Below are 14882 nucleotides of genomic sequence, written 5' to 3'. Positions count from 1 at the left end.
GTCTAGGCTATGTATTTGATTATTGCTTGACAAAATAAAGTTACCTCCACTGTTGACTTTTACTAGATGTAGTCAGGACTACAGTTGATTTGACTTGACTATGTGTAGTAAAGTGGGGTAAAAGGACGCTGAAGGCTAGCTTGGGATAACAAGAGAAAAAGGTTTTAATTTTCTGTGGTGGAGCCACTGGAGCCAGGGCAGGGTCTGTACTGGAAAGTGTGGTCCATTTTATAGTCAAGCACTCCTTCTTAAAAACTTTTCAAGGGAATTAACAGGAATATATGTGAATAAACTGTGAATTTACTAAATTTACTAAAATGAGGCCACTTACTGCATGACTATTGAGGCCATACCCCTGTCTGTTCTGTTTGTAACTTAGTGTGCAACAAAATTATACAAATAATTAAATCAGTCAAAAATGCAATTTTTAAAAATCTTTATTACTGTGATTTCCAGACTATAAAGCGCACCCATATATAAGCCGCACCCACTGAATTTTACAAATATTTTTATTTTTAACATAAATAAGCCGCACCTATTTTTAAGCCACAAGTGTCTACACTAATGTACTTTACACAGGCTTTAACAAAAGACATGTTACACATGGTGTAACGGGTGAAATATGTTGCGCTTCCTTTAGGAGCATAGCAGTATTTTGGGAATAGCATGCCAGAAGCGAGCTATCCCTTTACCCTGACTCAACACGTTACAACGGCTTGTATCTAAACAGTTGCCGACTAAGAAAGTCATTGTTCACTGTCTTCCTTTCACAACTATTTCTCTCGGGAGTTTATCTTTTGGCATCGTCGTGCGTTTAAAAATCACCCGATGGAAGTTTTTTCTCCCGACGCCGTGCAGCTAGGAACACAGGTGAGGTGCGATTTTTTTTCTTTATTTTTTTTTTCTTTTTCATTTCCATTCGGAAATTTCATTGGTCTAATGTTATGGGGTTCAGTTTTTTGTCTTAAAGTTTGTAAAACCGGGAAAAACAATAAATAAGCCGCTTCTTTGTTTAAGCTGCGGGGTTCAAAACGTGGGAAAAAAGTAGCGGCTTTTAGTCCGAAAAATCCAAATTTTTTTATTTTTTTTTTATATTTGTTTGTATATCATATAGTTTATATACTTTTCCCCAAATTTCTAATTAATTAGCTAGGCCCAACACAGAGTGCAGCTTTTACCTGAGTAAAAGCCTGTAGGCATAATTCTGTCCTCTACTTCCACTTGTCCAGTTGCACACTTCTTTTGTTTTACTGTCCCAGTGTCTTGGCAATTTTGGGACAGTCCTTGAATGTGCCACTTCCAGTTATTACTATAGATAATATCATCTAAATAGGCAGTCGGTCAATCAATCAATTTTTTTTAAATAATCCTTAATAATTTAAAAAATATGGGAAAAACCTCAATGTTTGGCAATATTTGGTGACTGTTTTACTTTTACTTAGTCAAAGGTGTACCAGAGAATCAAGTTGTCATCATGTGGGGGTGGTTCTCCCCATTCCCCATGCTTTCTTAGAGTGCTCTGACATTTACATCTCAGCAGTTTCTAACCTTCCAATGGTTATATTATGGGCATATTCCACCTCTCGCAACCATATAGCAGAACGGTTATATTCCCTAAAGAAATGCTGAAATGCTAGCCAATTCATTTGCAATATTAGTGGATGGGTAAGGTGGGGACTATCCTCCACATCGATTGTATGTTCGCCCAAATTGAATAGTTACAGCCACTAAGGGATATCCATTCACATACCCATGCACACATCTCATCTTCAGCCTGCATGCTGTACCCAATGTTGAACCAGGCATTGGTGAATTGAGGTACTGTGGTTCTTGGGGATCTGGAAGAATTCCAGCATTGAGCGAGAAGAAAGACACAGGGGATAATAAGCAAGAGGGTAAACACAGGTTTGGGAAACTGGCTTGGGGTGATTGGCTCCAATTTCAGGTAATAATGCTGTTCTGGATTACAGCTGACCTGCTGCAGAATTGCCTGCTTTAGGTCGGGGTACACTAGCAGTTTGGCAAAACAGAGCATTGGTTTGCAAGCTGTGCATCCCTGGAAATCAGCAGCTTGGAACTGCCATGCTTAAGCAGCATTTTTGAACAGTTTAATCAGTGCTTCATCATGATCCTGCGGATCTGCTGGTCCTCCACTTCAGCTTGGAGCAAGGCATGGAAACACTGTTACTGCTTCATCCACAGCTCAAGAAGGGCTTGATTTTGGGTTCCTTCAACACAACACACACATTCACAATGTCCTTTCTTTACTCCGAAATAAAGCCTCCAATAAAAACCTCCACCAAAAATTATTTTTAAGCACTAAACATTTGTTTTACTGATGCACTCAAGTCTCAAATCAAGCAGGAAAATCCACAAGGATGCACACATCCAGCGATTGTACTTCCACATGGATGGTTTTGGTGTGGTGTTCTGATGATTTACGCAACTCATAACTCTTTATGGTCGAATGCTTTATGTTGAGTATTCTTTCACTAATAATAAACATACATTTGCATAAGGCATCTATATTTGTCTTGTTCCCATGTTGATTTGAGTGTTAAAAAAATATTGAAAAAGCTTAAGTATTTTTTTAAGGTACATTCATGTTCAAGTTGAGATTAATCACGAGTTAACTCATGACAATCATGTGATTATTACGATTGAATATCTAATCAATTGACTGCCCTGGTTTTAACACCAGAATGGTTTGGCAAAGAGAAAACTGTTGGCAGGTTATTATTATTATTATTATTAATATTAATAATAAAAGCCTGAGAGAGAGAGAGAGAGAGAGAGAGAGAGAGCATTCTTTAAATGATTAACAAGTCCCAAGCTTAGAGACTTAGGGTTTCAGTTTCTATGCTCTTTGTGTCTTGTCTTTTTGCTGATCCTGTATTTTGTGCTTCTATTCTTTGGTCTGGATAGTTGCTCAGTGCTGTTAAATTCAACATCTTGTTTTAAGCTGAGAACTTTTCTGGAACTTCCTTGTCCAATAGATAAGGAAAGGATGAAATTAAGAGAACTCTGTTTTACACAACAATGTTCTGGTATAATGTACTATTTTGTTGAATCAGATATGTGTGGTTAGATAAGTGGCATGTGACTAGCATAGATAAACAGGAAGAAAAACCTAAAAGAGTTTGATGCTACAAATGATGGCACACCTCCTTTTGGGCAGTTTCTCACATTCTTCTTTGCAGAACCTCTCAACTCAGCTCTATCAGGCTGGATGGGGAGCGTCGGTGCACAGCCATTTTCAGATCTCTCCAGAGATGTTCAGTTGCCCTGTAGCCACTCCTTTGATATCTTGTCTGTGTGCATAGGGTTGTTGTCCTGTTGGAAGATAAACCCAGTCTGAGGTCCGGAGCACTCTTGAGCAGGTTTTTATCAAGAATGTCTCTGTAGATTGCTGCATTCCACTTTCCCTCTATCTTGACTAGTCTCTCAGTTCCTGCTGCTGAAAAATATCCCCACAGCATCATGATGCCACCACCATGCTTTACTGTAGGGATAGTATTGGCCAGGTGATGAGCAGTGATGATGGATGTTTCTGCAGAAGTGATAAGAGAGACAGCTAAAAAGGTGCTTGGTGTGACATCTGGAAATAGAAAGGAAGACAAAGAGACATGGTGGTGGAATGAGGAAGTGCAGGAAAGAATAAGGAGAAAGAGGTTGGCAAAACAGAATAGGGACCGGCCGTACTGTGGACACTAAGGAACAAGAAAAGGATTTGTACCGATTGGCCAGGCAGAGGGACCGAGCTGGGAAGGATGTGCTGCAAGTTAGAGCATTAAAGGATGGAGATGGAAATGTGTTGAATAGTGAGGAGAGTGTGTTGAAAAGATAGAGGGAGTATTTTGAGCAGCTGATAAATGAGGAAAATGAGAGAGAGGGAAGGTTGGATGGTGTGGAGTTGTGAAGTAGGAAGTGGAAGGAATTAGTAAGGCTGAAGTGAGAGCAGCTATTTAGAGGATGAAGAGTGGAAAGTCAGTTGGACCAGATGACATACCAGTAGAAGCATGGGGATGTTTAGGTGAGATGGCAGTGGAGTTCTTAACAAGATTGTTTAACAGAATTTTGGAAGGTGAGAGGATACCTGAGGAATGGAGAAGGAGTGTGCTTGTACCGATCTTGAAGAACAAGGGGGAATTAAGGTGATCAGTCACACCATGAAGTTATGGGAAAGAGTAGTGGAAACCAGGCTGAGAGAAGAGGTGACCATCTGTGAGCAGCAGTATGGTTTTATGCAGAGGAAGAGCACCACAGATGCATTATTTGCTTTGAGAATGTTGATGGAGAAGTATAGAGAAGGTCAAAAGAAGTTGCATTGTGTGTTTGTGGATTTAGAGAAAGCGTACGACAGGGTGCCAAGAGAGGAGTTGTGGTACTGTATGAGGAAGTCAAGTGTGTCAGAGAAGTATGTGAGGGTGGTGCAGGACATGCATGAGGACAGTGTGACAGCAGTGAAGTGTGCAGTAGGAACGACAAACTGGTTCAAGGTGAAGGTTGGACTGCATCAAGGATTGGTTCTGAGCCCTTTCCTGTTGGTTCCTGACGGACGAGGTCGGACAGGAGTCTCCCTGGACTATGATGTTTGCGGATAATATTGTTATTTGTGGTCAGAGTAGGGAGCAGGTGGATAAGAGACTGGAGAGGTGAAGTTATGCGCTGGAGAGAAGGGAAATGAAAGTCAGTAGGAGTAAGACAAGAGTACATGTGTGTGAATGAGAGGGAGGGCAGTGAAGTGGTGCGGTTACAGGAAAAAGAGGTGGTGAAGGTGGAGGAGTTCAGATACCTGGGGTCAACAGTGCAAAGTAATAGAGTGTGTGTTAGAGAAGTAAAGAAAAGAGTGCAGGCAGGGTGGAGTGGGTGGAGAAGAGTGGCAGGAGAGATTTGTGATAGAGTATCTGCGGAAGTGAAAGGGAAAGTTTATATGACTGTGGTGAAACCTGCAAAGTTGTATGGTTTAGTGACAGTGAGTAAAAGACAGGAGGCGAAGCTGGAGGTAGCAGAGCTGAAGATGTTGATGTTTTCCGTTGGGAGTGATGAGGATGGACAGGATTAGAAATTAGTTTATTAGAGGGTCAGCGCATGTAGGACGTTTTGGAGACAAGGTGAGGGAGGCGTGATTGAGATGGTTTGGACATGTGTAGAGGAGGGACACAGGGTATATCGGTAGGAGAATGCTGAGGATGGAGCCGCCAGGAAGGAGGAAAAGAGAAAGACCAAGGAGGCGGTTTATGGATGTGGTGAGGAAAGACATGCGGGTAGTTGGGTTGAAAGAGGCAGATGTGGAGGACTGGGGGTTATGGAGACAGATGATCCGCTGTGGCGACCCCTAATGGGAGAAACCGAAAGAAGAAAATGATCAAATGTTGAAAGTGAGACATTTTAAAAAGTCATGTCAAATATTGGCTTTTTGATTTAATGTGAGCTACACATTCCAAAAAAGTTGGGACAGGTAGCAATAACAGGCCGGAAAGGTTAAATGTACATATAAGGAACAGCTGGAGGACCAATTTGCAACTTATCAGGTCAATTGGCTGTGATTGTGTATAAAAAGAGCCTCTCAGAGTGGCAGTGTCTCAGAAGTCAAGATAGGCAGAGGATCACCAATACTGTTCTGTGGTCAGACGAATCAAAATTTTAAGTTCTTTTTGGAAAACTGGGACGCCATGTCATCCGGACTAAAGAGGATTAGGACAAAGTTATTATCAGCGCTCAGTTCAGAAGCTTGCATCTCTGATGGTATGGGGTTGCATGAGTGCGTGTGGCATTTGCAGCTTACCCTCTGGAAAGGCACCATCAATGCTAATAGGTATATCCAAGTTCTAGAACAACATATCTCCCATCCAGACGTCGTCTCTTTCAGTGAAGACCTTGAATTTTCCAACATGACTGCCAGACCACATACTGCATCAATTACATCATGGCTGCATAGAAGAAGGATCCGGGTACTGAAATGGCCAGCCTGCAGTCCAGATCTTTCACCCATAGAAAACATTTGGCGCATCATAAAGAGGAAGATGCGACAAGGAAAGACCTAAGACAGTTGAGCAACTAGGAGCCTGTATTAGACAAGAATGGGACAACATTCCTATTCCTAAACTTGAGCAACTTGTCTCCTCAGTCCCCAGACATTTGCAGACTGTTATAAAAGAAGAGGGGATGTCACACAGTGGTAAACATGGCCTTGTCCCAACTAGAGCCAAAAGGTAACGCAGACATGATGAATCTCTAGGATCAAAGATGGCCCGCCACACTTCCACCAACAAATCTGAGTAAATGCATGATTGTGGAAGGATGACAGCATCCAGATATCCCAGTTTACCAAAACACTATATCTATGATCCCTTCAGGGCTGCTCCTTTACCTAAGAAAACCAATTGACAAAAGTATTATTGTATTTTAAAAATTACATAAATTACATTTTGTTTAAATTATGAAAATCAGTGTTTTGAGTTACAAGATTAACAGAACATTGCCAGTCAAATGCCATCACAGCCTTTTTTAAAGCATTCTCTTTCACAGATGCATACATGTCCCATAATCCTGTACTTTAGACAGTCCTATGACATGGTCCTAATCATTCTCACCTGTGTCTGGTTATGCTTTGTTAGCACCACTATTTAAGTTTGAGTGTTTGTGTATCACTGTCGAGCTTTACTTATTGTTACTATCACTGTTGTGTGCACCATGCCAGCATTTATTGTTTGTTAGTTGTTTACCTTGTACCCAAGTTGATGTTTATGGTTCATGTGTTTATCCTTTAATTTATTTCGCCTTTACTTTAAATAATGCCTTACAAGTATGTTTTAATATGTGACCGTAACACACTGTCATACATGACAGTATGTTCTGTGTTACAGTGACGCTAAATGCTGAACTAATAAAACAAAGTGGAGGGCTTCAAAAATCTACATTTTTAAATACCTTTTTAATGATCAAAATTCAGATTATATTTACAGACAAAACAATTAGAGAAGCCTATTCAAGCCTATTATTACTTAAATAATTAAAACATAAATTTATTTAGGAAAAAAAAGAAAATAAACAAATTTTGAACACCCTATGCAATGGTTGTCCAAAAAAAAATGATCAAGAAACAACTGTTGTACTATAAACCAGACTTCGAACAGTTTTGGCAAAAAAATAATAAAAAATCATTAGCAGTTGACGAAAAACACTGGAAATATGTTATGAAAACCAAAAATCCCAGCAATCACTAACATCAGCAACAACTTTCACAGGCCACTGGTGAAGTTGCCATTTAAATAAAACTCAAAGAACAGAAATATAGAGGTGATATCATAAAGTGTAAGCCAATAATCAGCAATAATAATGAAAGTTTTTTTTTTGCTTTGTAATGTAAATCAAACAAGGTCATTAAAACTAGTTGTGTTGTTTAAGTAACAAGAACCTGCGCAGTTCATATAGTTGTGCATTATTATTTTACCATGTTATGTAGGCCAGTCAAATGCCATGGTAAGCAGAATTAGCATTATGCTAATTCTGCTTAAATTCTTGTTTACTCAGCCTCTTGTGTCTAGCGAGAAATTTAATTATTTTGCATTCTCAATTTTAGAATAGTAATATATGCTAGTATATCTTTATTATAGTAATATAAAGCATGCAGCTTTTTTAAGGTTGCTAAAGAGTATGAGCATAGAATGCAAGATTACTTTTTACCCATCACTTTTTTATCCTAATGCATACATCTTTACATGCATACAGTTAATCACATCTTATTTTTACCAGACAGAGGGACAGTGTCAGAATGAGTGTCCTTGTTGGCAGGGACTAACTACAGTTAACAAATTATCATTTCTGAAGTCATAATGGGTCTTCAGTAAATTTCAGTGTTCTACTTTAAAGTTATACAAACATGAATTTAAGTCAATCTAATAAATTCTACAGTATACATATTAGATTATTGTGATTGAGCCTGTGCTTTTGAAGCAATTGGTAGTGTGAAATATTTTTAGGCTTGTATCTGTGGTTATATTCATATGTGCTTATATAGTGAGTAACCAGCTGATGTTATTCTTCATAAAATCATGCAATGCATAATATTTTTTAATTGACTTTAATAGCTTTCATTGTAATTGCAGGGTGACTATAAAGGTAATGCAATATTTTAATGTGAAAAATATTTAATTCAGAGGTCAGCTTGAACAGTTTAGTGTTATATAAACACATGATTTATATGGATTCATGGCATTAACTGAGGGGCTGGTATAGTATACATCTATATAAGATATTCTAGACATTGCCTTAGCAAGGTTGTGTATGTGTGTGTAGGTATCTTTCTGTTCGTGTGGGGATCTAGGTGTGTCTGTGTCCCTGAACTCCATTATATATTTTTTTTATGTGGGGGGAGCAACAAGTTTGAACATGAGGGATGCCCTCAGCAGCAGTGGCTGTCATTATCACAGTCTCTTGAGTGCTCTGCTAGCCCTACTTACTTCATTTCTAATGACTATTTTGTCTTCTCCTCTTTACTAATGAAGGCTCAGGTAGAGTGTGTTTTGCTGCCAAATAAAAGACCATTAATGGTTCTTAAGGTTTTGTTTTCATGTTTTACTTGCCTCCCACGACACCATGGCTTGTCACACCAAGTTTTCCAATGGGATTGCTTCATCTCTTAGCATGCAAGAAATGTTTGAAAAGAGTGGAGTCCCTCTTTGCCTCATTACTGTTAACAAATCCTTTTCTTTGTATACATTGCAGGTTTATAGTGCCAGGATCAGGTTGGTTTCTGCAAATTAAGTATAATATAAAAATTAGTCTTAGACAAGGGATGAGAGAAATCCTCTCACTTTAAGCCTTGTAGAGATGGTGTAATTTGGGCTGACTCCCTTTTATAATCTGCTTACAGTACATGCATGTTTGCTAAAAAGATATTCAGCCCTGTTACTGTTATTACAATATTAGATGTATAATTACATATTATACATATAATTATATGTATATTTATATTATATTCACAATTTTTTTTAATGAAATGATAGTCATTGCTAGGGCTGTTCTTTATCATGGTTCAATTAAGTTAGCCATATCTTTTAATAATCAATGGATTTTATAAATTTGAAATCCATCCAGTTACAGTATTTAATTTATACTAATGACCAGTTAATTTTGAGGGCCTTGCTCAAGGGCACTAAAGTGACAGCTTGGTGGTGCTGCATCTTAACTTTTCTTCAGAGGTTCATCATCGTAACCACTGAATGGCCACTTTTTCATGCTTTATTTATTTCTGTAGTTTATTTGTTTTACAGTGACTTCTGTGTATTTTCGTAATACTTTTTAGATATTTTAGTTATTACATGCGTAATGTTTTCTTAATGATCAGTGCTGATGAATTATGTTATTATAAAAAGTGTATGTAATCAAACATTTATTACAATATTAGAGCTTTCATAATCCCCCATGGATAAGGCTGAAAATTATGTGGCTTAATTAGTAGCTGAACTATGCTTGTGATACAAACATGGTTACTAGTTAGTAAATGTTTACTTGTTTTTATTTAATGTTTTATGAAAGCCTATACTGTTTTATTTATGTGAAAGTTGATAAGGCATAGAGAGTTTTAGAAGTTAGAGGCATAGAAGTTTTAGATCAATGAATTTAAACCGAAAACACACACCTATACACACTCACAACCAGCATGGCCAATCCAATGTGCATGCATGTGTCTAAGTGTGCCCTCAAGTTGGCTAGCGGCTAACGTTAGCGCTATGGATTCAAGATTTACGATTTTTCATTAGTTTTAACTTTTTTAATTTCACTACAAGTTTTATCCTGCATATAACTATGTTTGTGACATATCAAAAATCTTGATTCTTCAATCAATAGCACTAGCCACTTCAGTGTTTATGCATATGCAAAACAAATCTTATATTCGGTATGGAGTGATTAGCCACGCTGACATTACGCTAAATCTAGTTTATTTATATATATATATATATATATATATATATATATATATATATATATATGTGTGTGTGTGTGTGTGTGTGTGTGTGTGTGTGTGTGTGTGTGTGTGTGTGTGTGTGTGTGTATATAGATAGATAGATAGATAGATAGATAGATAGATAGATATATATCTCTCTCTCTCTCTCTCTCTCTCTCTCTCTCTATATATATATATATATATATATATATATATATATATATATATATATAGATATATGTATGTATGTATGTGTGTATGTGTATATATATATATATATATATATATATATATATATATATATATATATATATATATATATATATAGATATATATAGATATATGTGTATATATACAGTGAGGAAAATAAGTATTTGAACACCCTGCTATTTTGCAAGTTCTCCCACTTAGAAATCATGGACGGGTCTGAAATTGTCATCGTAGGTGCATGTCCACTGTGAGAGACATAATCTAAAAAAAAATAAATCCAGAAATCACAATGTATGATTTTTAAACTATTTATTTGTATGATACAGCTGCAAATAAGTATTTGAACACCTGTCTATCAGCTAGAATTCTGACCCTCAAAGACCTGTTAGTCTGCCTTTAAAATGTCCACCTCCACTACATTTATTATCCTAAATTAGATGCACCTGTTTGAGGTCGTTAGCTGCATAAAGACACCTGTCCACCCCATACAATCAGTAAGAATACAACTACTAACATGGCCAAGACCAAAGAGCTGTCCAAAGACACTAGAGACAAAATTGTACAACTCCACAAGGCTGGAAAGGGCTACGGGGAAATTGCCAAGCAGCTTGGTGAAAAAAGGTCCACTGTTGGAGCAATCTTTAGAAAATGGAAGAAGCTAAACATGACTGTCAATCTCCCTCGGACTGGGGCTCCATGCAAGATCTCACCTCGTGGGGACTCAATGATCCTAAGGAAGGTGAGAAATCAGCCCAGAACTACACGGGAGGAGCTGGTCAATGACCTGAAAAGAGCTGGGACCACCGTTTCCAAGGTTACTGTTGGTAATACACTAAGACGTCATGGTTTGAAATCATGCATGGCACGGAAGGTTCCCCTGCTTAAACCAGCACATGTCCAGGCACGTCTTAAGTTTGCCAATGACCATTTGGATGATCCAGAGGAGTCATGGGAGAAAGTCATGTGGTCAGATGAGACCAAAAAAGAACTTTTGGGTCATAATTCCACTAAACGTGTTTGGAGGAAGAAGAATGATGAGTATCATCCCAAGAACACTATCCATACTGTGAAGCATGGGGGTGGTAGCATCATGCTTTGGGGGTGTTTTTCTGCACATGGGACAGGGCGACTGCACTGTATTAAGGAGAGGATGACCGGGGCCATGTATTGGCGAGATTTTGGGGAACAACCTCCTTCCCTCAGTTAGAGCATTGAAGATGGGTCGAGGCTGGGTCTTCCAACATGACAATGACCCAAAGCACACAGCCAGGATAAGCAAGGAGTGGCTCTGTAAGAAGCATATCAAGGTTCTGGCATGGCCTAGCCAGTCTCCAGACCTAAACCCAATAGAGAATCTTTGGAGGGAGCTCAAACTCCGTGTTTCTCAGCGACAGGCCAGAAACCTGACTGATCTAGAGAAGATCTGTGTGGAGGAGTGGGCCAAAATCCCTCCTGCAGTGTGTGCAAACCTGGTGAAAAAATACAGGAAACGTTTGACCTCTGTAATTGCCACAAAGGCTCCTGTACCAAATATTAACATTTACTTTCTCAGGTGTTCAAATACTTATTTGCAGCTGTATCATACAAATAAATAGTTAAAAAAATCATACATTGTGATATATATAAAATGTTTGTTGTTTTTTTTTTTTTTTTATACCCCTCACATTGTTTGTATGTTTTTAAGTTTAAAAATAATAATAAAAAAATGCCTAAAACATTCAAAGTGCAAGGCGGAGACTAGACAAAATTGCGATTTGACACTTTATACGTTCCTGAGGAAACAGATTTTAACTATGTTCTGCATGTAAAAAGGATTGCATTTGGCACATGTGTACCGAATTGAAAGCCCTGTACTGAAAAATTACGGTATGAATACATATACCATTACACCCCTAATATGCATCCTTACAAAGTTTGGATTTCTTCAGTATTATGTACGCTGTTGAAAATGAAAAAATATTAAGAAAAAACACTGAAGGAGAAGGTGTGTCCAAACCTTTGACTGGTGGTGTTTATATACATACTTATTTACTATAATCTAAATTAATGTTTGATAGGAAGTGTACTATAGATGATAAATTAAAATTATTGTTTTCTTATTGTGATGTGGTGCATTTTATTGCTGCTTTGTTGTTTTTGTAACTGATTGTTTTTTTTTATTGTGATGGTTATGTGATAAGACATCACTGGGGGCTTAATTATTGTATAGTTGTTTTTATTCTCCCAGGAAGCAATAGAGAAAAACAAGTCTTGTTCTAAAAGTCCCCATCCTCCAGTGTTACTCCTCCCATGTTCCATTCCCTTGTGTTTGCCTCCTTTGCGGATATCTACTCGGTAGTTTAAAGATGTTTTATTAGAATTTTTGGATAAAATGCACACATTATGTGCTGTTACTTAAAGGATAACTATTGTCTTTATCCAGAAAAATAGTTCATGATCAGACAAAATCTGGGTTATTAGCATATGTTTCTAATTACTATAGTATAATTATTAATAGTAATATTTGATGAGCATTTATTGCACATAGGGTAAACGATAAATTACCATAAACTGCCACTCTTTGGGATGCAGCATAGCAAAAGATGAAGTGTTTTTTTTTTTTTCCGGAATAAACTCATATAATCTTTAATTATTTCTTAAATCCAGAGCGCTAATTGCATATGCAATTATGTGTTGCATAATGAACTGTCTAGTTTTAGTAACTTACACAAAAGTGTGATGCCACACAAATATATTTTATAATAGTGACTTATAATAATAATTGCTAAATTAAGCACTATAAGCCACTTTGTTGTGTCTACAAGTTGCTGGCCATTAGTGTTGTGATTTACCAGGAAATGATATGTTGGTTCACATACATCAGACCTTAAAGATTTGGGATTATCTTGCAGTTTATGCTTGCTGCTAATCATAGCCATATTGATGAGCTATTGATGAGCTATTGATGAGCTATATCATATTTTTTTATTCTAAAATGCAAATATTCAGTAGATGCAAGCATCTAAATTAGGACTGTAGCTATAGATTATTTTACTGATCAAGTATTTTACTGATTATTCCAACGATTACATTTTTAAGTGAGATTACATAATGATGTGTGATAACTGTTTATGTGTGATAACTGTTCATAACTGTTTTTTCTGTTTAATTAGAATCTTACAATTAGAAAAAGAAAGGTGCCACCACCATTAAGATTGAGTGCTGGATAATCCTTACTAAATCTAGAATAAACAACTGCTCTTTTAGAGGATATTCAGAATATTGAAATTAATAGTAATCATCAACAAATAACTTTTTGTCTAGAGGCTTGAAATTGACCAAGGAATTCAAAATATTGCCATAGGGGTCTGTACATAATAATTAGTTGATTTGACATTTTTTGTGGCTAAGTATAAACACATTTTTTTATTGATGCTTATGTATATACACATTACACATTGTTTTAAACATTTAAGTAATTAGTAACATATTTACAATAAGCTCTTTAGATGTAAGAGAGCTAATATTAAAGATAATTATATCGTACACACCCTGAACACTTTTTTTTTTTTGTCTTGCTTAATGCATTCTTTTTTTTTTTAAGTTCTTGGCAAATACCTCATTCTCTAAAATGAGTCCAGAAAAGTAAAATAAAAACTGATGTTAATTCATTATCTGTTGGAAAATGTGTTTCATGTGTGTATCTAGTGGCCTTATGCTAAAAGCAGTGGAAGCATGAACAGGTATTAAAAAAGTCTAATTTTTTTATTTTACCCACTGCATGGATTGCTTTGGTGTTAATCCACAAAGTCTAGAGGTTCTTCATACATGCTGTATATAATAATAATAATAATAATAATAATAATAATAATAATAATAATAATTAATAATAATAATAATAATTAAAATCAAATAATTAAGTTAACATAAAACATGTATTGACAATATTATCCAGTCAATATAATTCAGTGAAGGGTGTTCACTACCAGTCAAAAGTTTGCACACACCTTATTGAATGTTTTAATTTAAATTCTAAATTCAAAAATGTAATTATGGTAGAACACAAACGAAATTGTGAATCTTTATGAAACTGATTAGTGAATTCCATGAGTGTGCCAAGCTGTCATCAAAGCTATATATAGCTTAGTATGTATAGTATATATTTTGCACATTCTAAAATATAAAACATATTCTGGGTTGTTTAACACTTTACTGTTTATTGCATAATTTCATTTGAGTTCTTTTAGAATTTGTATATCATCAGTTTAATCGATTATTCAATTATTTGGATAAGAAGTACTTTTTCTTCATTAAAAATCAATACTAAATATACAACAAAAAAAAAGACGGGTCTCTTAAAGTGAACAAGTAATTTCCCAATTTTAGAAAAATTTACATTTTATTTCTGAAATTGCACACAAGAATATCTGTGAAAAACTAAACCCATTTAGTGAATTTAATTGGCATATTACATCAAAACGCGAATACAAATGTAAATAAAAATATAAAAATCCATTTCAAATTACTCTTTAAAAAAAAAAAAAAAAAAAAAGGTAAACACACACTATAGTGTTTTCTTTGTTTTAGTTTAAAACGATGAAACAAAAAAATTTATATATATATATATATATATATATATATATATATATATATATATATATATATATTGTATTGTGAATACAGTATGGATTAAAGAGAATTGCAAATCATTGCATTTTGTTTTGGGAATTGGGGTTATAAT

At 36.1% G+C, this 14882-nt stretch overlaps 1 protein-coding gene across 1 annotated transcript in view; it reads left to right on the top strand.

Moving 5' to 3' along the window:
- The window catches only part of gnal (guanine nucleotide binding protein (G protein), alpha activating activity polypeptide, olfactory type), an 86913-nt gene that overhangs the window by 19210 nt on the left and 52821 nt on the right, over nt 1-14882 (top strand). The gene's annotated exons all lie outside the window — the stretch shown is intronic.

This window comes from Silurus aristotelis (assembly GCF_946808225.1).
Source record: "Silurus aristotelis genome assembly, chromosome: 25".
In the NCBI taxonomy this organism is placed as follows: Eukaryota; Metazoa; Chordata; class Actinopteri; order Siluriformes; family Siluridae; genus Silurus; species Silurus aristotelis.
Note: the sequence above shows the minus strand (reverse complement) of the source record. Positions and strands in the feature narration are given on the sequence as shown.